The 24,518-nt window shown below is 43.5% G+C and overlaps 1 protein-coding gene across 1 annotated transcript in view; it reads left to right on the plus strand.

Annotated features, from left to right (window-relative positions):
* Positions 1-5,134: 5,134 nt before the first annotated feature.
* The window catches only part of CYFIP2 (cytoplasmic FMR1 interacting protein 2), a 144,306-nt gene continuing 124,922 nt past the window's right edge, over positions 5,135-24,518 (plus strand). Inside the window, exon 1 of the mRNA XM_036749549.1 lies at positions 5,135-5,259. The gene's annotated coding sequence lies outside the window, so the exon portion shown is untranslated. The remainder of the gene's footprint in view (positions 5,260-24,518) is intronic.

The following is a 24,518-nucleotide window of genomic DNA, read 5'->3' on the forward strand; positions in this document are numbered from 1 at the left end:
ACATTGCATTAAAATAATCCTTCTGAAATTGCATTTAAAATTGGAATCCTAGAAACAGTGATGTATCATCCAACCCAAAGGATCGTACATTCTAGGTGTGCGATAATGGAAACTCTACAAGGGCCAGGATTTCTGTAAGACCTTTCTGGGTCTAGCCTAAGGCATAGCCAGCCTGCAAATGTTCTGTATCAAAAAATGACTGTGTGGGTAGTCCTGAATTCTGGGGCAGAGCTTGCATAAATATCTCCCTCTGCAAAATTAATAATCCTTTATATTGGTACAATACTGCACATATCTTTCCAATGCTTATTCTCTACCAACCCTGTGTGGTCAGAAGGGTGGGTATTATTCTCAATTCAATTCCATAAGCATTTATTAAGCACCTACCATGTCTTAGGCACTGTGCTAGATCATGAGAATACCAAAGACCAAAGACAAAGCAGTTCCTGCCCTCAAGTAGCCTGCATTCTACTGGGAAGAGAGGGGGAGGTATACAGCGCATACATGAATAAACAACTACAAGATCTATACAAAGAAATTTCAGGGGGAAGAGAGAAAGAGCACTAAGACTTGAGGGGAGTATGAAAGGATTTCCCCTGGAAGGTGACTCCTGAGCTGCTGCTTAGAAGGAAGCCAGGGTATCTGTGAGGGGGAAGGGAAGAGGTAGAAAATACTGTTCTCCTTTTACCATTTGGGAAACTAAGATTCAGAAGTGGTAAAGGATTTGCCAACATTACATAACTAGTTAGTGGCAACTCAAGGCCTAAAGACCAGGTCTTTTCACTTCTAGCCCTAAACCGAATTCCACGCATACCAAAGTCACTGAGAAGGATCCTATCAGTGAGGTTTACCTTTCTGAAAGTCCCGTTTGGAATTGTGGGGCTCTCTTGTCAGCCTGGTGCAACAGCATAAGATCTGGTTCTAAATTCAGAGGACCTAGTACTTCTGCTACTCACCACTAGTGTGACCATAAGCAAACCTATTAACTTCTCTGGGCCTCAATTTCCTCAACTTTAAAATGAGGGCTTTGGATGAGGTGGTCCCTTCCAGCTCTAAATCTCTGATCTTCACTTACACTGACGACCTTCCAAGGCTTTTCTGATACATGAAAAATAGCTAACTTTCCTGACTTCACTTTCAGCAATTCAGAATTATAGAGATAGAAATTACTTTACAGGACTAGGTGATCACCAAGCACCTTTCCAGCTCTAAATTGTGTCATCCTCAGATCATCTAATCCAACTTTTTTTTTTCCCATAAATGAGGTTCAGGGAAATTAAAGGGCTTCCCTTTGGTTACATCATTAGCAAGTGGCAGAGGTGGTATTTGAACCCATTTCTGCAGATTGTCCGTGCAATCCTTTTTCCTCTATAACACTTTCTGGTGAGAAGTGTTGAGTGAGGAAGGGGGAGAGAAATCATTTCCCATGGATCCTTTTGTCACCTGTTTCCATTAATTGGTTACCTACCGCTTTGGTTGCTCATCAATCTACTCTTTTGATACTGCTGTTTGTTGTTTGTGCGTCATTGAAGAGGACCACTGACACTGGAACTATTTCCTTCTGTTGTCTTTTAAGGAGATGAATTTTGTTGTCATTGAGGAGAGAAACTAGGACTTCCAAGAATGAATGTTCTTTGTTAAGCCACTCTGAGGCGGTGGTCCCTGGAGTATCGGTGATCCACAGGGGACCTTCTGGTAGCCAGAAGGCTCATCTTAAAAGCTGGTGTCTGTGTGAGCTGCTTGGCCAGAATAGGAATGGGGGTGGGGGGCACTCTTTAAATAACTTTATTGCTAGAAATTCACCCAATGCAAAATGATCTAGGTTTGAATTCCAGCTCTCCCTGTGCGAATTCAGGCAAGTTATTCCTTATCTGTAAAGTGAAGGGATTGAACCACATGGCTTCTCAGGTACCTTCCAACTCTAAGAAGATAATCCCATGATCCTTTTCTGGTTTTAGACTTCTGATCCTATGATCTCTCTGCATTTTAGTTTCTTTATTCATAAAACGAGGGATCAAAGATAGGAACAAAAGCCCAACATATCAAAATAAGCATGGTAACAGTCTTTGTGGTACTGCAACAGGGAGCAAGGGGTGTGCCTGTCAATTGAGGGATGGTCAAAAAGCCCACTGTGATATAAAAATGTGATGGAATATAATTGTGCAGTAAGAAAGGACTGATTCACAGAAACCTGGGAAGATGCATTTGAAGTGATACAGAGACAATTAAGGAGAACCTAAAGAACAATCAACACAATGCTTACAACAAAGTAAATGAGATCACTAGGAGGCAGACTCTGAAACGGAAGGACCAGCGATAATATCAGAGAAGACAATAAAGCCTATCTCCCTCCTTGGAGGTGGGGTGGGCAATGTTGCATGCCTCATCAGACTCGCTCACTGTAGAGGATGATGGAGCTAGTATTTCCAGAATGATGGAGGCATCAATAAAAAATTTACTTTTAACGAATAAGATGAGGGAGTTGGTCTAAATGTTCTCTAAAGTTCCTTCTAGCATTAAATCTATGAACCTATGACCTTCAGGAAACTGGGTGCTATTTATATAGTAACTATCTGAACCCCTGGAGAATCTGCATTTCTGTGGTTACAAATAGCAACAGGTAGTAAAGCTTTGAAAGCTACTCTGTCAATCAGTAATTATAAAACACAGTAATGGGAAACTAAGCAAGGGCACCCCAGAATAGTCAGGGAAATTCTAAGAACCACTGACACTTGGTTTTGGAATGCAAATGTAGATTCACACACTGGACTATAAATAAAATACTCCCACACTCACCCCCATTTTGTTCAAAACCTTAACCTCCTTCTGGCTTGGGGTGGGGGTGGGGGTGGGGCGGGGAAGGCAGAAGAGAACCTGGCCAGTAGGTGGCATCGGACATCCCTGGGTCCTAAAAGATGATGGGCAAAGTGGAAAATCTACAAAAGTCTACAGTTGGCTATCGAACCACTATAACCACACACACTCAGTCTCTTAAGTTTTCTTTAACAATGTGCAGCTCCCATTGGCAGGGGAAGCTGGTTTTTGGCTGATTTTTTTATAGAATGAGAAGAAATGAACCCTATAGGAAATGGTGTATTGTACTTTGAACGGCTATTTATGGGACCTTCTCAGCTTTTTCAAGAAATATTTAAATAATTCACACACACACACACACACACACACACACACACACACACACTGCTTTATAGAGGCAAAGGACTATAGTTTTAGAAATGCATTTAATGTCGGGGTTTTTCTAATATGTTGGGCAAAATTTTCCTCCTCTTTTTTCTTTGTTATAGGGGAGGGTTCTCTGGGAGGTAGAAGAGAGCAATGCTATATTGGAAAATATAGATGATGTGAAAACAAAAGATATCAATAAAATTTATTTTATTTAAAAAAGAAATATTTAGGAAAGAGAGTACCTTGTCTCGTGATGCCTTTGAGGGCAGTGAAGTATTCATACCCTCAGAACATTAGAGCTGGAGGGAGCCTTAGAAATAACCTAATCTAAACTTTTCATTTTAGAGAGGAGAATCCTGAAGGGCAAAGAAGCTAAAGTAGGAGTTTGGTGTGAGATAAGGCAGGAAAGGTAAATTAGAGCTCCTGACTCCTGAGCACTTTCTCTCCCCCAGGAAGAGTGTTTAGGGATCAGAACAGTTAAAGCATGGTACAATGGATAGAGTACTGGATTTGGAGTCAGATGACCTGGATTTGAATCCTGCCTCTATCTGTGCAGTCTTGGGCAAGCCATTTAACTTCAAGGAACTTCAGTTTCCACCACTGTAAAACCAGGCAGTTGGACAAGATGGCCTCTGAGCTCCCTTCCAGCTGTAAGTCTATAATCCTATGATTTATGCCCCAGGGTTGGCCTAGTGCAGAATGAAGAAAGAACTTTGAGTCTCAGACCAGGTACTACCATTATTCCCCCCAAGTCAATAAACCTTTGGTAAGCATCTATATGGTCTGTAATGTCCTATGCTAGACATTGGAAATATACTGTATACCTACATTTTAACAAAGTGTTAGACAGTCTGTCATGCTCCCCTTGTGGACAAGGTGAAGAGATGTGGATTAGATAATGTTTATGGTTAAATGGTTGAATGACCGAGGGAGGCTTTACAGATAAGGTAGTACGTGACTTAAGTCTGGAAGGAAGGGACTTCATCACAGGAAGATATGGAAGGATCATAGGACTAGAGCCCTCAGGACCCCCAGAAGCCATCTAGTAATTTTACAGATGAGTAAACTGAGGTCCAGGAAGATTAGGTGACAATCAAGTAGTAAACATCTGAAGTGGGATTTGAACCCAGGTCCACTGACACCAAAGCCAGTGCTCTGCCTACTGCACCGTGTCCATTTCAGGAATTGGGGGAGGGGTGATCTAGGAGAGGGGTGATGTAAGATGGGAAAAGGCAGGAAGAAAATAGGGAGGATGGAGATTGGTCAATAAAGAAGCAATGTAGAATATTGGAACAGAAGGTAGTAGAAGATCAGGCTCTGATGGCAGATTAGAGCTGGGTTGTGGAAGGCCTTGAATGCCAGAATCAGGACCACTAAAGTAGTAAGAGTCGTGTGCATATAGACCAGGATATCTGCACGAAGAAAGGGTAGGGTACACAACAACCTCCTAAGAGCTGCCAGTCTCCCCAGAGGGACCTGACATGTTTGATACCCCATGCAGGTGCAGTTCTTCTCAAACTTTGGAGCCCTTGGGCCTGGGGTCAGCTGCAGTGGGCCCTTGAGTTACGTGGGCTTGAAGCTCCCCAGACGCTGTTGTCACGCCGCTGCTTCCCCTCCCTTTGCTCCAGCGCTGCGCGGTCCCTTCTCTATGAGAGATTTCACGCACAATCCCATCCCAGACCCCGCCTCCTGCTCTGTCAGGCCCCAGGACCCGGCCTGGGGACTGGGGCAGAGCCCGGCCCGGATGCGGGGAGAGATCTAGAGGCGTTGCGCCCTCCCGTGCGGGTCCAAGGTGAGAGGATCGCTGCCACTTGGGGAAGAGCACGGCCGCTAGGGCCATTTCCTGCTCTTTGTGTGACACATACGGAGGCAGGAGGAGGAGAAGGGGGAGGTGGAGGGGGGCGGGGGCGAAGGCGGGGCCCCGAGCCGCCCGCGGAGCGGAGCCGGAGCCAGAGCATCCTGAGCCCCGGCCCTAGCCCCGGCCCCGGCCCGGGCCCCGGCTACCGCAGCACCCGTGGGCCGCTCCCGGGGACCTGCCGCAGACCCAGCGGCTACCTCGCCAGCCCCAGACGCCAGGTAAGCGGTGCCCGGGGCTGCGCAGCCCGGGGGGATGCGCGGCTTCAGGACGAAAGCAGGGGCAAGGATCAGTAAGGATGTGGATGGAGGTGGGGATGGGGATGGGGATGGGGACCGGCAGCTGGAGGGAGAGAGGGGCAAGACCGCCCCAGCAGCCCCCTGCCCGCTTTCCAGCATCCCCAGGGCACAGCGCCCGCGGGGGCGCACGGAGCTGTGCCGGGTTGGGTGTCAGGGCCCTGCGGGTCCTGGCCCCGCGCTTCACCCTCGCTCTTCCCCAGATGTCCGTCGGGGCCGGCGCCGGCGCTGGCTCCGGCCCCTCCCTCCCCTTCATCCCGGCGGCCGCATCTGGGCCCCAGGCGAGCCCCGAAGGGCCGGGGCGCACACAGCCCCTCTGCTGAGAGGTGGCGGGGGGCAGAGGGGGCAGTCCAGGGCCCTGCCGGCCACCTCGGGCCCCCGGGAGAGCCGGGGCAGGGGCATGGAGGGGTCTGGCTGCAGCAGGTGCGGGCCCTAGGGCTGGGGGAGCGGAGGGGAGAGAGGAAGCGGCGCTCCCACAATGCCTAGAGACACCTGCAGCGGCCGCACGGCAGCATCCCCGCGCCTTGTTTACTGCAGAGCCCGAGCCGCCGCCTCTGCTGCCATCGCCGCCACCGCTGCTGCTCCTGCCCAGGGCCGCCCCCCACCCAGCACCCGCCCTTCCCCCTCACCCTGCTCCCCCCCCTGCCCCTGCCATTGGTGGCCCTTAGATTTAGGGTGCATTACTGGACTGAGGAAAACGTGGGAGCTTGAGCTGGGAGCCTGGGAGTAGCAGGGGACATCGGGGAAGGTCCAGGAGAGGGCTAAAGAACCATAGCTTGTCACAGCTCTGGGACTTAAGACAGGAAGACTGTTGTCACCATAAAGTCTCAGGCCTTCATTGGCTCCTCCCAGTCAGTGGTCTTAGGGGTGGGTAGGAAAATAAGCCTAGGAAACTAGGCTCATTCTACATGGTGATAAAGATCAAGATCTTCTGCCTGATACATCTTCCCCAACCTCGAACCACCCTCTCTTCCCTTTTTTATCTCATATTTCTCCCCTGGGAGAATTGTGCCCTCTAGCCAAAGTGGACAACTCCCAGAGACAAACTGAGCTCTCATGCTTCAGCACCTTGGCCCTCATGCTGTTCCCCATGTTTGGAATGTCCCCCTCTTTTGCCTGTTGAATTCTTATGTATGCTTTAAAACTCAACTCTATTCCCCTCTCCTATGATGTCTTCAGTTTTGTTCCTATTTCCAAAGACTTTCCCCTTGGCACTGAGGGAGTATTTTGTTTAGTACCCCTAACAACTACCTTTGCTGAGATTCCTTTTATTGATCTGTGAAATCCTTGAAGGCAGTATCAAACCATATCATATTTAAACACCCACTAAAGTCATCTTCACACAGTATATATGTATGATATATGGCATAAATACATGTATATATGGCAATATATAAGGCTGTACATGCACACATTCTATATATATACATACATACATATATATGTTTATATATATTTGATGCTAAACTGTGCAGAACCACTGTGTAGGGGGATATTGTGCAGGGATAGCTTGAATTTTCAGGGAGAATTTCATGTGTATGTAACTAAGAGACTAGAGAGTGAGTGGGCTGCCAGAACCAAGCAGATGAGAAGGTGAACACATCACAGGTGTGGAGTATGTTTGTGGGCCAGTCAGTTCACCTCAAGAAGACTCAGTTTCCTCAGCTGAGAAGTAGGGCCAATGTACCTACAAATGCCTGGAGAATGCTGAGGAATCATTAGCTCTGAAGGTTTCCCCTCAAACGTGGTTTGGCCTATGTTGGGCCACTGAGAGCCAGGAAAGGTAAAAAGGCCTTTCTCCTCCCTAACCTAGTTTCCACCAGCACTGTTTAGTCTCTGCCATGTGACATTCTGTAGCAAGAGATGAGACTCGCCCCCACCCAAGTGAGGCACTTAGTCAGGGGAATACTAGTGTCACTTTCCCTCACCTACCTCCTAATTGTGTGTCCCTTCAGGTCTGTGAATCTGAGTTTGTTTATGGGAAGTTATTCAAGGACATTCACAGTTTGGAAGGATAGAATGAATTTGAAATATCACTTGTAGGGAAGTACCAGAGAGATTGTCAGCCTTGGACCAAATGGTGTGGTTGGCAGTTTGTTTTCCTTACCCCTAATCACCTCCACCACCTGCCAGCATCTACTGGCCTCATGCTCAGTCACTACTCTGACCTCTGAATACTGCTCAGGAGAGTCTGCTAAATGCTTTAACTTGAATGTATGTGTGTGTATGACTGTTATGTACAAACAATTGCCCGTTACTTCGTCCAGGAGTATTAGTCCCTGTCATTTACAGGCTGTATGACAAGCATATGACCTGGGCCTCAGGAAAACTGGGGAGTGAGTTGGACTAAAGGCATCGAAGTTTCCATCTGCCTCTAAATTCTGTGATTCTATGACAGAGTTTTAAGCCAAAGAAATGAAACTCCAGCAGTAAAAAAAATAATAATATTAGCTTGGTTTGGTAGGGTGTAAAGGGATAGGTTTGCCTTTCTAGTGTACAGAAATCATGCCACACAGGTAAGCTTAACATTGAATCCTTACTATGTACAAGGTACTATGCTAAGTACTGGGGGTGTAAAGACGAGAATGAAATAGTCCTGGCCTTCAAGGAGTTTATATTCTGGGAGGAGATGAGTGTGAGGGTAAAGTGTCATAAAACTAGTCCACTGAGGGGTGTGTGTGTGTGTGTGTGTGTGTGTGTGTGTGTGTGTGTGTGTGTGTGTTGAGAGAGACAGAGAGAGAGAGAGAGAGAAAGAGAGAGAGAGAGAGAGAGAGCGCCAAGAGTCATTTGATCCTTGGAAAGCATTTGCTAAGTGCCTACCTAGCACCTAATTGTATTAGGTTATCAGCTGGATTTGGTCTTCCCCCCCGCAAAAAAAAATTACATATTTTTCCTTGCTGCTGTTGCTGCAAAGGGCCTAGCTTTCAGGCAGAAGGAAAGAGGGCAGTGTTAGTGCTTACAAAGCTGGGTGCCATTGGCCAGCTCTGAACGCTGAGCCTCCTGCCTGGTGGCATTAGCTCTCCTCTTCTCTAAGCTCTTTTATTATATTTCCTGGCCAGTTCTGACCGGCTCCACAGGCACCCAAGCCTTCCTGCTTGATACATGCTGGAAAGCAGAGGGGCAAAAACTTGTTCTAAGCAATAGGTTAAGCTTACTTGATTGTCAGGATTGAATACAAATCAAATGATATTGAGGTTTTAGGGTGGGGGTGGGGGGTCATTTAAGACAAGAAACTGTCCCAGAGGAGAGAGAACAGGGAAAAATAAAAGACCTGGAAAAGGGAAGTGGAGGAAAAGTGGGAGCAGATAAGGAACGCAGTGTGCCTTCTTAATAATTCATATTCCCACTGTGTTAATTCATTGGGAGGCTCCATTTCCCATAGAATGCATTGCCTGTGTTGCTGACACTGACCAGCAAGCAAAATTTGGGAAGGAATAAAGCAGGCTGCTCATTAACATTGGGAACAGCTCTTCTAAAATTAGCACAGGGCACAAATTGACATTTGTCAACCTCCAGCTTTGAAGATTTGGCATCATCTCAAAGAGTGTTCCGGGGACCACTGTTGGCTGCAGAGAATTCCAGTAGGTGGCCTTCAAACTGGTGATTTTAGTTTCGATGGTGGTACCATGAGGGTATCTCTGTTTTTGGTGTGATTTAACCTTTTATTTTTATGTAATTACCCCAGGCATCGGTCTACCTCACTCATATTTTAAGAGAGGCATGGTGTCTAGGAATAGGGAGGTGGCTGTGCAAGCTACTGGGTCAGACGATATCTGTAGTATCAGGTTCAGTTCTAGGAAGAACATTTGGGGAATGATATTGATAAACTGGAAGATAACCAGAGATGACGATGAGAGATCCTCTGGAGAGCCAGAGGTGAGTGGGAGAGTGATGGTCTCAATGTCACACCTTAGGAGGATCATTTAGGAATTGAGGTTGTTTATTTAGCCTGGAGAAAGGAGGCCTTCATAACAATAACTAGCATTTATACAAGGATTTAAGCGGTTATGGGAGAAATATCTCCTCTCTAGTTCAAATGGTAGGTACATGCTGCCAAATATACGTTTACCACATGCAGAAATTATGGATGTAAAAACCCAGGTTTTATTATTCTGCTCGAGCGTAAATCCAGGCCTCAGAGAAAACTGAATCATTAGGATTCTAACAAGGCTTCTAATAGGCAAAATTATATCAGAACGACAAAGAAATACTTCTTTTACATATTGCGATTTTGTATATTCCTCTTGGGCCATAAAAGTTAAAAACAAGATAGATCTATAATCCTGTACTTCCTTCAATGTCATAAAAGTTGAAGAAAGTCATAATCTCATATACTCCCCAAGGAGACAAACCTTGTCAAACAAACTCCACAGGTAAACTAAGTCAGGTTACAGACTAAACTACATTTAGAGGATTCACAAATAGACCAATTGAGGAGGGAGAGGATTTATATGTTACCAGGGAGTCAGGGACAGTTGAGATTCTTCTTCTGGCTTCTTAACTAAGGGATACTTAAGGCTCTTAAGTAAATTTTTACATCCTATGGGACAGCTTTTGGTCAGGTGAGGTTAATATTAAAATAGACTTTTAGTTAACCAAAAGTTGTAGGAGGAATGGCCCTGAGTCCCAAATAATAAAAGGAAACAAAAAATTCCCATAACAAAGCAACACAAAGTACTTTATGAATATTGTCTCATTTGATCCCCACAAAAGCCCTGGGAGGCAGCTGCTGTTATTATCTTCCTTTTTTGCAAATGAGACAACTGAGGCAGACAGAAGTTAGGTGACTTGTCCAGGGTCACACAGCCAGTAAGTGTATGAGGCTGGATTTGAACTCAGGTCTTTCTTATTCCAGCTCCACTGTCACAACTCCCTGTATCCAAGACTTTGAAGGGCTATCACTCGCTCTGTCTGGCCAGAGGGCAGAACTAAGAACTGTGGGGAGAAATTGAAAAGAAGCAGATTTAGGTTTGACCTAAGGACAAAAATTTCCTAACCATCAGAGCTGTCCAAAAGTGATAGGGGCGGCCTCAGGTTTTCCTCTCATCAAAGGTCTTCCAACAGAGGTTAGATAACAACTTGAGGGGTAGGTTATAGGGGGAATTTTTGTTCAGTTCCAGAATCCTTTCTGAGATTCTATGTCTCATCTAAAGTGTGTTGTAGTGAAAAATGTTAGATTTGGAATCAAGAGATTTGGGTTCATTTGGCCTCTCAGAGCCTCAATTTTCTTCTCCGTCAAATGGGGACAATAATATACCACCTAACTCATAGGATTATAACATTTAGGACTGGAATAACAACAACCAGCATTTATAGAGTGCTTGAAGATTTGCAAAGCTCCTGCCGTCTAACTTTTCATTTTTCGTGTCCACATTTGATCCTCACAACCGTAGGAGGGAGGTGCTATCATTGTGCAGATAAGGAAATGGAGGCACAAAGAGTTTAATCGACTCACCCAGTGTCACACAGCTGGGCAGTGTCTGATTCCACAGTCCTCCTCGCTCCAAGGTTCGTTCCCTATGCACTGGAAATGGCCAGGGAGATGATCTAGTCCCACGGTTATGGAAACCGAAACTGAGAGAGATTCTTATGAAGAAGAAACATCATAAACCTTTGGGTTCCATGTAAATGTGAGCTATTAAGATCCTCACTCATTCTTAGGAGCAGAACTTTCTTTAGAAGGCTATATATTGGTCCTTTGAATTGCAAGGCCTATGCCTTTAGTCAGTGATCCAGGGAGTTGTTACCAAACAATATTGATTTTTTTCCCTTCCCAGCTGGTTTTAAATGCTGGATAGAAAATCCTGTGGCGTGGGATGGGAAGAGTTAGGAGATCTAAGTTCTAGTGCTGACTTTGTTATCAACTTGCTGTGGGACTTTGACCACTCACTTATCTCTCTGGACCTTAGTTTCCCAAACCGTAAAATGAAGGATTGGAGTAGATGACCTCTGAGTTCCCTTTCAGCTCCTATGTGGTAGGGTGCTATGATCATTCATGTAGTACATCCATCCACCCATCCATTTAAACCCTCCCTACCTGCTATCACCCACACAAGGTTGGATCATGGGATTTAAGGTTAGAAAGAATCTTGAAGATCATCAGCCATAACAACGTAACATATTTGGATCATCCAGTCTGGAAAGTAAAGCCCGGAGAGGTAAGATGAGGTAAGGTGAGGTTCTCTTGGGTCACTTAGAAAACAGTAGAGAGCCAGGCTTTGAACCCAGGTTGTCTGACTATATATCCAGTTGTTTTCCTTTACTGTACTATTCCCCACTACTTCCTCCCCCCTTCCCCATCCCATAACATACACCTATTGGGACATATATTGCCCCTTTTTGTCCACTTTTTCCTTCAAGACTGTTCTTCATGTCCATTTTATCCCAGTTTCACTGGCTACAGATATTAAGGGCCAGAGGGATGCTGACAATTTGAGTTGTCCTGGACTTCTTCCTCCCAAGGATAGCTTTGCTGGGAAGCTTTTTTTTCCTTTTTCCAGAGGTCAAGTGGGTTCTTCAATGCCACCCAAGCAGCCTAATGACATAGTAGCATTGACCATGGTTTCCACCTCTTCTGAGGCTTCCTTTAGTGACCTAGAATTTCTGAAACAGCATCTTTTTTGAGCACTTCTCTGGCTTGGGTTGTATAGGAGCATTGTGGGGATTCCTGGAGAAGCTAGCCTCAATAAGTAAGGAAGTTCAGTCTTCTCTGAGGCCTGAAAAGAGATGGCAAAGGGAACATGGGTCAGGGATGACTTTATGGAAGAGGTAAGACTTTAGCTAGACCTTAGAAGATGGAATGAAATTTAAATAGACAGAGAGGAGGGGAGGAAAACATTCCAGAGCTAAAGAAAGCCATGTAAGCAAAGGCTGAGGCAATTCTCACATTTCAAAGCATAGAACAGAAGGTCAGGAAGGAATTTTCCCCCCTGTATGCTCAATGTTATGCAATCAACAAGAGAGATTCAGGGAACATTTTGCTACTTAGAAAAGTGCTAGGCAGAAAAGCAATCTAGGCTTGTGTCTGTTTAGGACTAATGAATAGAGCCGTGGTGTGGGGTCCAGGGATTTCCCCATGACTAGTTATATCACTGACTTGCTATGTGACCTTAAGCCAGCCCCAGAACCTCTCTGTTCTCTGTTCTTTCATTTCCAAAATGGAATTGGTCTCACTTGCTACCTGCCTGTTCTGTGAAATGCTAAAGATGAGATAATGTCTGTAAAGCAAAGAGTCTTAGGAGAAAAATGCTACAGGAATAGAAAGGATGATGACGATATTCCTGAATGTTAGAACCATTTGGACAGATGCCCTTCCACTCCTCAAGAGACTATTTATTAATTGCATACTGTACATTGATCTAAAAGGGGGGATTGTGGCCTGTACCGTGGAGAGACCGAAGGGCTGAAAAGGACTTTGTGATTAAGAAATTCTGAAATGGCTTTTGGAAAAGTCTTGGGTATAAAAAGACATTTCAGCATTCAGTGTGTGAGTGTGGGATGCCTATCCAAATGGGAACGTTTGAGAGATTGATTCCCCATCCTCAGGCATTACTTAGAGGGCTGTGAGGGCCTGTGTGGAATGGTATCCAGTCCCTAATTCCCAGGGGCCAGAAACAGCTAAGAGCATGGATTGCTAGGAGTGATTTGAGGATCCACCCTTGCCTGGGGATTGGTTTGCAGTGGAGGTGGTTTGGATTCTTGTTATGTAATGCTCTGAAAAGCAGATACCAATTAACTTGGGTTTCAAGGGATTTGGAAAGTAAACATGACTCTGTAGAGAGACCCGAGAGAACCAGGTGATTTAGGGAATGGGAATACAGTACTGGGATCTATCACCCTCTGATTGATTATTCATGTCGTCACTAGGTAACTTTAGAGAGTCTAGGATTTAGGGATAGGTTTGAGTGAAGCCATAACTGACTTGAAACAAAATCCAGGGTAGGGGTGGGGTCTTCAAATAACATACTGTGGACAGTGTAACATCTTGTGTCTTAAAAGGGCTCCTGTCTCCTTAACAAATATGACGTTTTCAACATATAGGGAACTTAGAGAAAGGTGGAGAAGGAAGACAAATTTCACAGCTGCTCTTTGGTCTGTACACAGTTTAAAGTCACCCCCTATCATTCATTCATGCATGCAAGCATTCCTTCAAACAAGCATTTACCAAGTGCAATGCATTGTGGGGAATGTAAAGATAAATAAAACAGTCTCTGCATTCAAGTAAGCTCTGTGTCCGTCTTTGAGGGAAACATCCCACAAATGTTCTTTCAAACTGAATTTAAATCCTATTGTCTTAGCACTAGAATTTCAGTGCCTCAAATAGAGACCACATTTCTATCCCTTTTTTATCCCCCACAGCACGTACCATAGGACTGTGTACACAGACCAGTCATTTCCCAGCACGTGTGTCAACATCGAGTGCTGACCCAGCTCCCTCACTCCCACCTCTGTGCAGCCTGTGAAAACCGCTCTCAGCTATGAGAGTTGAAGGCTGACTTTTCTTGCTCCCCTTCCTCCTCTTAAATTAGTGAATAGCATGGCAAACATCCTTTATTGCCGCCCGCTGCCTCCTTTCGTATAGCACTCTCTTCAGAATTCACTTCTACCCAGCAAACATGTAAGTAACTACTTTGTACAAGGGACTGGCAAGGTACTGAGGGTATCTTACAGAGACAAAAAGGAAATAAGACCCTCCTTCAAGGAGCTTACATTCTAATAGGATAAAAAAACCTGCACACAGGGTACATACACGGTGATATAAACAATAGCCAGCCACAGTCCTGATAACTGGAGGCATCAGGAATGGCCTTTGTATTAGGAGGTGGCCCTTGAACCGAACTTTAAAGGAAACTAGTGATTTTACGAGGTGGAGGTAAAGAGGGGGTGCGTTCTAGACATTCTGGGACTGTTTGTGCAAAGTGACAGGTTGGAGATGCAAGGTCATATACGTGGAGCAGCTAATCAGACAGTTTGACTGGAATGGAGAGTATGTGGAAGAGATTAATATGGAATAAAACCAGAATACAGGGTGCTCCTAAAGTCTGGGCACATAGGCAAAAATGCATATTTTCAAGAAATGAAATGAATGAAATTTTCAGCAACATTTTATTTAATTGGAATATTAACAAATAACATCTTCAATATGATTTGTGATCCAAAGGTTGATGCACTTTGCAAGATTCACATGAACTCAATGCAATAACCACATTGCCGTCAATTTTAGCACATTTACTCTTTATGCATTCGATCAAGTGTGTTGCATCTGTGATTTTCATTGAGTACACCTTCTCCTTCAGCATACCCCAGAAAAAGAAGTCAAGGGGGCTAAGGTCTGTTAATATTCCAAATATTTTTGCCTATGTGTCCAGACTTTAGGGACACCCTATAGTAAGTGGGAGCTCTAAATGCCAGGCTGGAGGATTTTGTATTTTATTCTAAAACAGAAGTTTTTTGTGTGTCATGGACCCATCTAGTAGTTTGGTAGAGCCTGTGGATCCATCCTCAGAATATTTTTTTAAAAATAATAATGGGAGGAAATTATAAATTTCAGTTATAGATGAGTGAAAATCAGGTTCTTTTTTTTCCCCATTCAAGTCCACAGACCTCTTGAAATCTATCCAAAGATCCTTTGGGGGTATCTGTAGACATCCATGTTTTTAAAAAAAATCTTTATTATTTAACAGGAGATTATTGAAGTTTTTTTGAATTGGAGGGTAATATGGTCAGATCTGTATTTCAGGAATATCAGTTCGGCAGCTGTGTGGAGGATGAACTGGAGTGGGGAGAGATTTGAGACAGGATGGTATTTTACCTCCAAAAGGAGGTATTTTCTGTTTCATTAAAGAAAAAAAAACTGGAACCAAAACCAATGCAGCAAAGATTAGGAGTAAAACAAGAAATGAAGGGGAAAATTTTTATAGCCAGTGTCTCAGATAAGGGCCTCATTTCTCAAATATATAGGGAACTGAGTAAAATTTATAAAAAATATGAGTCACTCCACGATTGATAAAAGGTCAAAGGGTATGAAAAGGCAGTTTTCAGAAGAAGAAATCAAAGCTATCTGTAGTCATGTGAAAAAAATGTACTAAATCACTATTGATTAGAGAAATTCAAATTAAAACAATTCTGAGGTACCACCTCACACTTATCAGATTGACCAACATAACAGAAGAGGAAAATGATAAATGTTGGAGGGAATGTAGAAAAATTGGGACACTAATGCACTGTTGGAGTTGTGAACTGGTCTAGTCATTGTGGAGAGCAATTTGGAACTATGCCCAAAGGGCTATAAAACTGCACATCTTTTGACCCAGCAATACCACTACCAGATCTTTATGCCAAAGAGATCCAAAAAAAAGGAGAAGGACCTATGTGTATGAAAATATTTATAGCGATTCTTTTTGTGGTGGCAAAAAATTGGAAATTGAGGGGAGGCCCATCAGTTGGGGAATAGCTGAACAAGTTGGCATATGATTGATTGTGATGAAATACCATTGGGCTATAAGAAATGATGAGCAGGATGGTTTCAGAAAAAAACTGGGAAGACATATATGAACTGATTCAAAGTGAAGCACGCAGAACCAGGAGGACATTGTACACAGTAATAGCAGTATTGTAAGGATGATCAATTGTGAAAGACTTAGCTGCTCTGATCAATACAATGATCCAAGACAATCCCAGAGGACTTATGATGAAAAAATGCTTTCTACCTCCAGAGAAAGAACTGATGGAGTCTGAGTGCAGATTGAAGCATAATTTTTTCACTTTGTTTTTCTTGCTTTTTTTTTTGCAACATGGCTAATATGGAAACATGTTTTGCATGATTTCATACATATAATTGATATCATATTTCTTGCCTTCCCCATGGGTGAGGGAGGGGCAGGCAAAAGGGAGAGAATTCAGAACTCAGAATTTAAAAAATAAAGAATGCTAAAAATAGATAATGATTTTTTTCTTAAAAAAACTGGAACCTTTGGTCTGACTCTTGAAAGGTTGCTGACCCTTGTAGTGGATTTAAGAAATGTGCATTGAGTAGACAATTTCCTAATATTCTACAAAAAAATTAGGTCCTTAAGACCAATCTTGGCAGGGTATTTAAAGTCCAAAGCAGGTAACTAAAGCTTTCAGGGACATTGCACCTGCAGATGAAAAAGCCAGGAGTGTGCCAAAATGTGGCACACTTATCCTTAGGGTTTCTGTTGGCCATAGAATGACCAGAGTAGGTTGTAGATTTTAATATCTGATCAGTTCACGGAAAAGAGCTAGATGTCCAGCTTCTTATTGAGAGTGAGGCAAACTGGCAATTCTAATAGCTCCTTACGATACCACCCCCCCTTTAAAAAAAAAGTTAGCAAACCTGTACTTTGGTTATTGGTTGACCCAACAAGCATTTAGAATCACAGCAGCAGAAAGTTTAGAGAAGAAAGAGATCTGGGAGATCTTCTAGTCCAGTCTAGTCATCTTCTGATGCCCCTTTTATGGTGATGCCTAAGGTGCCAGTAGCAAATGTGGACACAGGCTCAGAAGGGACCACCAGCAAGTAATTCTAGTAGTGTGACACCTCACTTTTTCTGTCTCTTTTTCTCTTTCTCTGTCTCTATCTGTCTCTGTCTGTCTCTCTCTTTCTCTCTGTCTCTCTGTTTCTATCTCTCTGTCTGTCTGTCTGTCTGTCTTTCTGTCTCTCTCTCTCTCTCTCTCTCTCTTTCTCACACACACACACAGATGCAGACACAGACACACACACAGGCACACACACACACACACACACACAGACACAATTGCCCAAATCATCAACAGCAAGGTCCCTCCACCCTGACAGCAACACAGGAAGCAAGTTAGTTAATAGAGTGGGGAGTCATTTGTGGTGCTACTCAGTTGTCCATCCCCCTATGAAAGCTGATCTGGGTGGGCTTCTTCTCCATTGAGGCTCAGATGACAGCATGTTCAGGGCTCCTCTCTGACCTGGAGTGCTGGTGGTGGAAGAGAGGGGCGAGGGAGGAAGGGGGAGAGAGAGGGTGGGGTCTTCTGGTCTGCCTGGTGGAAGAGAAGGACTGACGATGATCAGCTGAGCAGCTGTACCCTCACCTTCAGCCCCTTTCATGCAAAAGGGAATTAAGGGACTCAGCCAGCATTGGACGGTGGAGAAGATCTGTTCTTAGTCAGAAACCTTGATAGTATCACTGAGAGGGAATTTCAAAATTTTGAGAGGGATTGCTTCTCACAACACTTGCTCCACCCCATATCTCCCCCCCCCCCACCCCGGTCACTTGGCTATAGGGAGATCAGTACAAGAAGATTCTTACCCATTTAGGAGAAAAATGCAGGGTTATGCCTTGGTTTGCCTGTCCTCTTTGGAGAATAAATATGACCAAACCATAGCTGTCCAACTTTATCTCCCACTATTTACCCTGTTCAAATCTGGCCTCAGAAACTTACTAGCTGTGTGGCCCTGAGCAAGGCACTTCATCCTGTTTGCCTCAGTTTCCTCATCTGTAAAATGAGCTGAAGACAGAAATGACAAACCACACCATTATTTTTGCCAAGAAAACTCAAGAATCAGACGTGACTGAAGTGACTGAACAAAGAAGCTAAGAGAGAGGCAGTGTGGCATGATAGATAAAGAGCTGGCCTTGGAGGCAGGAAGACCTGAGCTCCAATATTGAATCTGACAGATACAAGTGCTCTTACCTTTTTATACTTAACCTCTCAGTGCTAAGTCTATGCAACTAAGACTAAACTGCAGAGAAGATGCTGGTCTCTATTGAGGAATTCCCTAGGCCAATGAAATCGAAGATCAAGAGGCCTCAGTGTTTAGTGTTTTGTCTTAAATCTGTATCTGGTGATTTCATTGGCATTCCCTGGGCAGCAATGCCCTCCCCCAGGACAACTCAGTAACTCATCAGTAACTTAGTCTTCACGAGTTGCTTTCCTGGCACTAAGAGTTTCTGATTCACCCCCAGTCACATGGTGAGTGTCAGAGACAGACCTGGGCCCAAGCCTCGATCACTGTAAGGCTGGCCCTCTATGCACTATGTGATGTTTGCTTCCGAGTGCTTCTTAGGAGACAATAAATACTTGGATTGAAATTAGAGATGCAATCTCAGGACTTGATGTAGGAAAAAATAAAACTGATCAGGCTAGATTGCCTCCATCGGCCTGAAATCCTTTGATAAGAAAAATTCATAGAAAGAAACTGAGAACTGGGTTACCTAGGTTAAACAATGAACCTAGACCAAACCTCAGAGCTCATAAAAAACAACCAGAGGTTATGTATAAATCAGACACCCTGCTCTCAATCCATCCTATCCTGGTAAATTGATTCACGTTGGATTTTCATGGTAAAAGTTTCCATGCTGCCTGGGAAGGGAGGAGACTTGGTTCTTCCACTAGTGGTGTAACCTTGACCAAATCATTTCACCATTCTGGGCCAAATGTCTATAAAATCTATAGAATGAGTGGGTCGGACTAGATGACCTTTCAGATACTTTTTACCTCAGACATTCTGCATTCTAAAGTCTTTTCCAACTTGGACATTGTACATTGTAAGGTACCCTCTAGCACTTAGAGTCTATGTTTCTTCTATCTTTAATGTTCTATGTTCTAAGTCTACTTCCAGATCTGACCTGCCCTATTGTATGTCCTAAGGTGCCTTATAATTCTAAAATTCTATATTTTAAAATCTCTTCTAGCTCTGATATTATTCATTCCTTGTTCTAAGGCAGTGGCTCTCAAATTTCTCAGGACCTCTTTACATTCTTAAAAATTATTGAGGATATTCCAAAGAGATTTGTTTATGTGAGTTTTACCTATCAACTTTTGTTGTATTAGGAATTTAAACATCTTAGTATCATTGTGAAAATAGTTTTGATCTCACTGACCCTCTCTCTGAAATGGTTTTGGGGACCTCTAGGGGTCCCCAAACCAAGCTTTGAGAATCTCTGTTCTAAGGTAATTTCTAGCTCTTAGCTCCTAAGTTCTAGGTTCCTTTCTAACTTTAACATTCCATGTTCTAGTTCCCTTCCAGCTCTCACATGCTACATTTCATGTTACAGAACCCCATCATCTCAGACATTCTAATTGATTAGCTCAGAGTACCTTTCTCTCTTCTGGCCTAGAGATTTCTCATCACAGGAGTTTTTCGGATTGGGTTGGGGAAGCCCCATGGACTATCTGTGGTAAAAATAAAGAGAAGAGGTATTTGGGCCCCTTCCTCTGGTACCTCCCTTTGGTTCAAGCCTGGTAAGGCAGGAAGTTGCTCAGAGGAACGATGTGGGCGTGTCTTGCCTTCATTGATTGTGGCACCTGTTGGCTCAGTGACGGCTCAGTTTCTTTCCATCCTTAGCATTTTGAAGCTGCCCCTAGCTGGAAAGTAAACTCAGAGTTTGTTAATGATAGAATGGTACGTTCTTTTGGGGAAGAACTGGAGATTGAGGAGACTTATCCTCTTCATAATAACTTGTCTTTCTAAGTGCTTAATGGTTTATAATGTGTTTTCCTTACTACAAGCTTGTAAGGGAGGTAGGACATATATGTAAATATACCTCTACTAGCGGGGCTTATCCAACTTGGCTTAGGTTACACAGCTAGTGAATATCGAAGCTGGAACTTTATTCAGCCATCTGTCAAACCAGCTGTCAAAACCATCTATCAAACACCTACTGTGTGCCAGATGCTGGGGATGCAAAGGGAAGGGAACGAGCATTCGTTAATCACGTATGTGCCAAGCACTTTATAAATATTATCTCCTTTGATCATCACAACAAACCTGTGAGGTAGGTGCTATTATCATCCCCATTTCTATAGGTGAGGAAACTGAGGCAGACCAAGGTTAAGTATGTAGCCTAGGGTCACAAAGCTGGAAAGTCTCTGAGGCCAGGCAGCTAGGTGGCACAGTGGATAGAGCACTGGGGCCCGGAGGCAGAAAGACCTAAGTTCAAAACTGGCCTCTGACACTTCCTAGTTGTGTGACCCTGGGCAAGTGACTTACCCCTGTTTGCCTCAATTTCCTCATCTGTAAAATGAACTGGAGAAGGAAATGGCAAATCATTTCAGTATCTTTGCCGAGAAAACCTCAAGAAGGAGTCAGAAAGAAAGAGTTGGACACAACTGAAACAACTGAACAACTTCCTGACTCTAGGCCTTGTGCACTTTGCCATCTAGCTGCCTTAAAAAAAAAGAAACCGTTCCTGCCCTCAAGGACCTTCCGTTCAATTGGAGGGGAAAGGTGTAGAAGATATAAAATGACAGTTAAATACAAAGTATATACAACGTGGATACCAAGTAATTTCCAGGATAATGGCACTAACACCTTGGGGAATAGAGGTAGGAATCAAGTTGGTTTCCTGTAGGAAGATTCTGGGATGAAGGAGGGAGGGTATACCATGGCAGACAGCCTATGCAGTCATGGAGGTGGGGAAATGGATTGTTTTGGGTGTGGGGGGAATAGCAAGTGAGCCCGGTTGGCTAGTTCAGATAAAGGAGAGTCATGAGAAATAAGCCTACAAAGGGAGGCTAGATCCAGACTGTGATGTCCTGTAAAAACCAAAGAAAGGAGTTTGCATTCCCTCCCAGAGGCGAAAGAAGCTTCTGGAGCAGGGAGTGACATGGTCAGAGCTGTGTTTTTGGAATATCATTTTGTCAGCCGTGTGGAGGATATATTGGAGGGCCATAGACATGGAAAGCAGTAGCCTGGCCGAGAGGTTAGGGTGGTGACTCAATGGAGAGAAGGTCCTTTTGGCCCTGAGTCCAATGTTCTTTGCACTGTGTGACTCAGGGCTACATCACATAACTGCTTATTTACTATGGATACCAGGAATTCAGATCATTTGGTAATGATTACGCACAGTGGGGTTAGCAGTTTAATCAAGAATAGCATGTAAACATTTCACAAAATCCGGACTCCTGGCTTCTTATTCCACCTGTGCTGTGCTTAGCTATATGGTCTGGGCTAAGTCAGTTCCTTTGTCTGGACCTCATATCCTTCATCTTTAAAAAGAGATGATTAGACCAGATAAATCCTGTGGCCCTTTCCTCCTTTAACAGTTTCTGCATCTGTGGCATCCCCTCCGAGGCTTCCTCTCTCTAACATGTTCTCTGAGGTTGGGTACCTGGGAAGTGACTCTCCCCAGGGTCTGTGGGTCTGCATTCCCAAAACTATAATTCACAAGCTGCCACTAGTGTTTTTACTTTTAGTAGTCACACAGAGGACATAATTAGCACAAAGCAAAGGCATTTACTGAGGTGCCATTATAAGAACAGTAGAGACAGCTAGGTGGCCCACTAGGTAAGAGCGCTAGCCTCGGAGTCAGAAAGACCTGAGTTCAAATCCAGCCTCAGATCCTTCCTAGATAGGTGATCCTGGACAAGTCACTTAACCTCTTTCAGCCTCAGTTTCCTCATCTGTAAAATGGGGATTATTACAGCACCTACTTAAAAGGGTGGTTGTAAGTATCAAAAGAGACCTATGTATACGTGTGTTTGTGTGTGTGTGCGCGTGTGCGTGTGCGTATACACTAGCCATTATTATTTCAAATCATTCTACCCATAAACATGGGGCCCACTCTCTCACAAATACACACAGCACTACTAGGATGATTAGACACATCTATGGAGTACATCATTAGAGAGGCATGTGCTTATGGAATACATGTGACCAAGACAACTCTGATGCTGCAAGGTCCTGACATCCACCTTTTTTGTGGTGTCCTCACTTCCCTTCCCAAGGATGCATCATTTTTGCTGGCATGTTATTATGATGGGCTCCCCAGGGCTTCCCCCAATGGGTTAGATCTCCTCCTGGGCAAGTAGTTCCACTGGAAGACACCAGAGCTAATGGGGAGGAGGAAGGAGAGAGAATCCCCTTTCTTCCAAGGAGTTACTGCCTTTCAAGAACTGGGTTCTTCTTCTGTATGTGGCTCATTTCTCAACTGCCAGAGCTCATACTTGTCATAGCTGTCTCCAGCCTTGACTGAATCCCAAAGAAACGTGTCTTGGTTTTTAAAGAGCCACTGGGGCGTGGCTGATCCTTTAGCCATTAGCGTCCAGCTGCTTTTCAATTCTATCAAGTTTGATGGAAGAATTTCTTCACACTTTGTGAAGAAATGTTGGCACTTCTTTGCATTTCATTTAAAATCAGAGGAAAGACCAATACATAAGTAACTAGAATACAAGGCAGAATAAGAGAACAAGATGTTATTGGAGTGATAAGAACAAAAGATCATGGGTGTTCGGAGGAGGGAGACTTCATATTTGGTTGTAGAAATCAAGACATTCAATCTGTCCTGACTGGCAGCTAGGTGATGCAGTGGAGAGATCGCTGGCCCTGGAGTCAGAAAGTTGTTGTTCAGTTGTGTCTGACTCTACATGACCCCATTGCCATTGTCCTTGGGATTTTCTTGGCAAAGATGCTGGAGCGTTTTACCATTTCCTTCTCTAGCATGTCCTCATTTTACAGATCAAGGAACTGAGGCAAATAGGGGTTAAGTGACTTGCCCAGGGTCACACAGAAACTAAGTATCTGAGGCTAGATTTGAACTAAAGAAGATGAGTCTTCCTGACTTCAGGCCCAGCATATCCATGGCACCACCTAACTACCCCAGAGTCAGAGAGTCCTGAATTCAAATCAGGCCTCAGACGCCTACTAGCTGTGTGACTCTGGTCCAGTTACTTAATCCCTGTTTGCCTCAGTTTCTTTATCACAAAATAGGGGTTATTATAGCACCTATCTCCTATGGTTGTTGTGATGATCAGATGAGGTAATAATTGTAAAGCACTTAACACAGTGCCTGGCACACATTAAGCAATACATACATATGTGTGTGTGTGTGTGTGTGTGTGTGTGTGTGTGTGTGTGTATAGGTATATATAGGCATATATGTATATGTATGTGTATGTATGTATGTTAGTGATTATTTTGACCAAAGGAGTTGCAGTTGGGTTTGGGAAGATATCTAGGTCAAGAAAATGATGAGCAAAAGCACAGGAATGGGAGGAAAGGGAATCACAAGAAAGTGATTCAGTCTGGCTAGAGTTTAAGATATATGAAAGAGAATAAGGGGAGAAAGTTTGGAAAGGTAAATTGGGGTCAGAATATGGAGGATCTTGAATGCTTAAGGAGTTAGGACTTAATTTGGTGAATAGTGATGAGCCATTGAAAGGCTTTGAGAAACATGATCATATTTCACTTTAGAAAGACTATTATGCCAAGAAGTTCAGTTTCTAGCTAATAAATCAATGAATTAAATAAAATAAACTTGGCACGTTTAAAAGAATTGCAAAAGCAGGTGCCATCTAGGTAAGACAGAGCAGGAGTGATCATCAGAAAATCTGAGTTCTATGGAATGTAAATTTAATGGAATATTATTGCGCTGTAAGAAATGGGGAAAGGCATGGATTCAGAGAAATCTGGGATGACTTATATGAACTGATGCAAAGGGAAGTAAGCAGAGTTAGGAGAACAATTTTCATAGTAATTACAATGTCATAAAGAAAGGCAACTTTGAAAGACTTAAGAATTAGATCAATAAAGTGATAAGTCACAAGTCCAAAAGACTGATTCTGAAACAAGCATGTTTCCCACCTATTGGCAGAGACTACAGGTACAGAATGAGACATGCATTTGTAGACATGACCAAAGTAGGAATTTGTTTTGTTTGATTATATGTGCTGGTTATAAGGGACAGCTTTTATTTGGAGAGCAAGAAGAGCTTAGAGAGGGGAATAGGAGTGGAAAGTGATTTTAAAAAGAAGAAAGAATATCAGTGAAACATTATAAAAACATACAGAAAAGAACAAAAGGGAGTCCAAAAGGGGACGCACAAAAGAAGGGCAGTGTTTATACTACCTTATTAAATGTAATATATACTAGTAAAAATCTGTACATACTAGATTTACAGTTTCATATATAAACATATTTTTTCTGTCCTTTAATTATGGAAATGTTCATGTTTTTTGATGTTTGTCAAGTTTATATTTTTTTAAAAAGACTTCAATTATTTTTCTGATTCTAATTCTTATAGCATCATAACCCTGGACAATTTACTTTACCTCTCGTGGCTCATTTCTCCCATCTGTCAAATGGAGACAGATTTCTGCTCTTCCTACCTAAAAGGGCTGTACATGCAATTAATAGGAGTGTAATTTTTTTTTGGAAAATCACAATGTTTACGTAGCCATACACTATTACT

This window comes from Trichosurus vulpecula, chromosome 3, assembly GCF_011100635.1.
Source record: "Trichosurus vulpecula isolate mTriVul1 chromosome 3, mTriVul1.pri, whole genome shotgun sequence".
NCBI classification, from domain to species: domain Eukaryota; kingdom Metazoa; phylum Chordata; class Mammalia; order Diprotodontia; family Phalangeridae; genus Trichosurus; species Trichosurus vulpecula.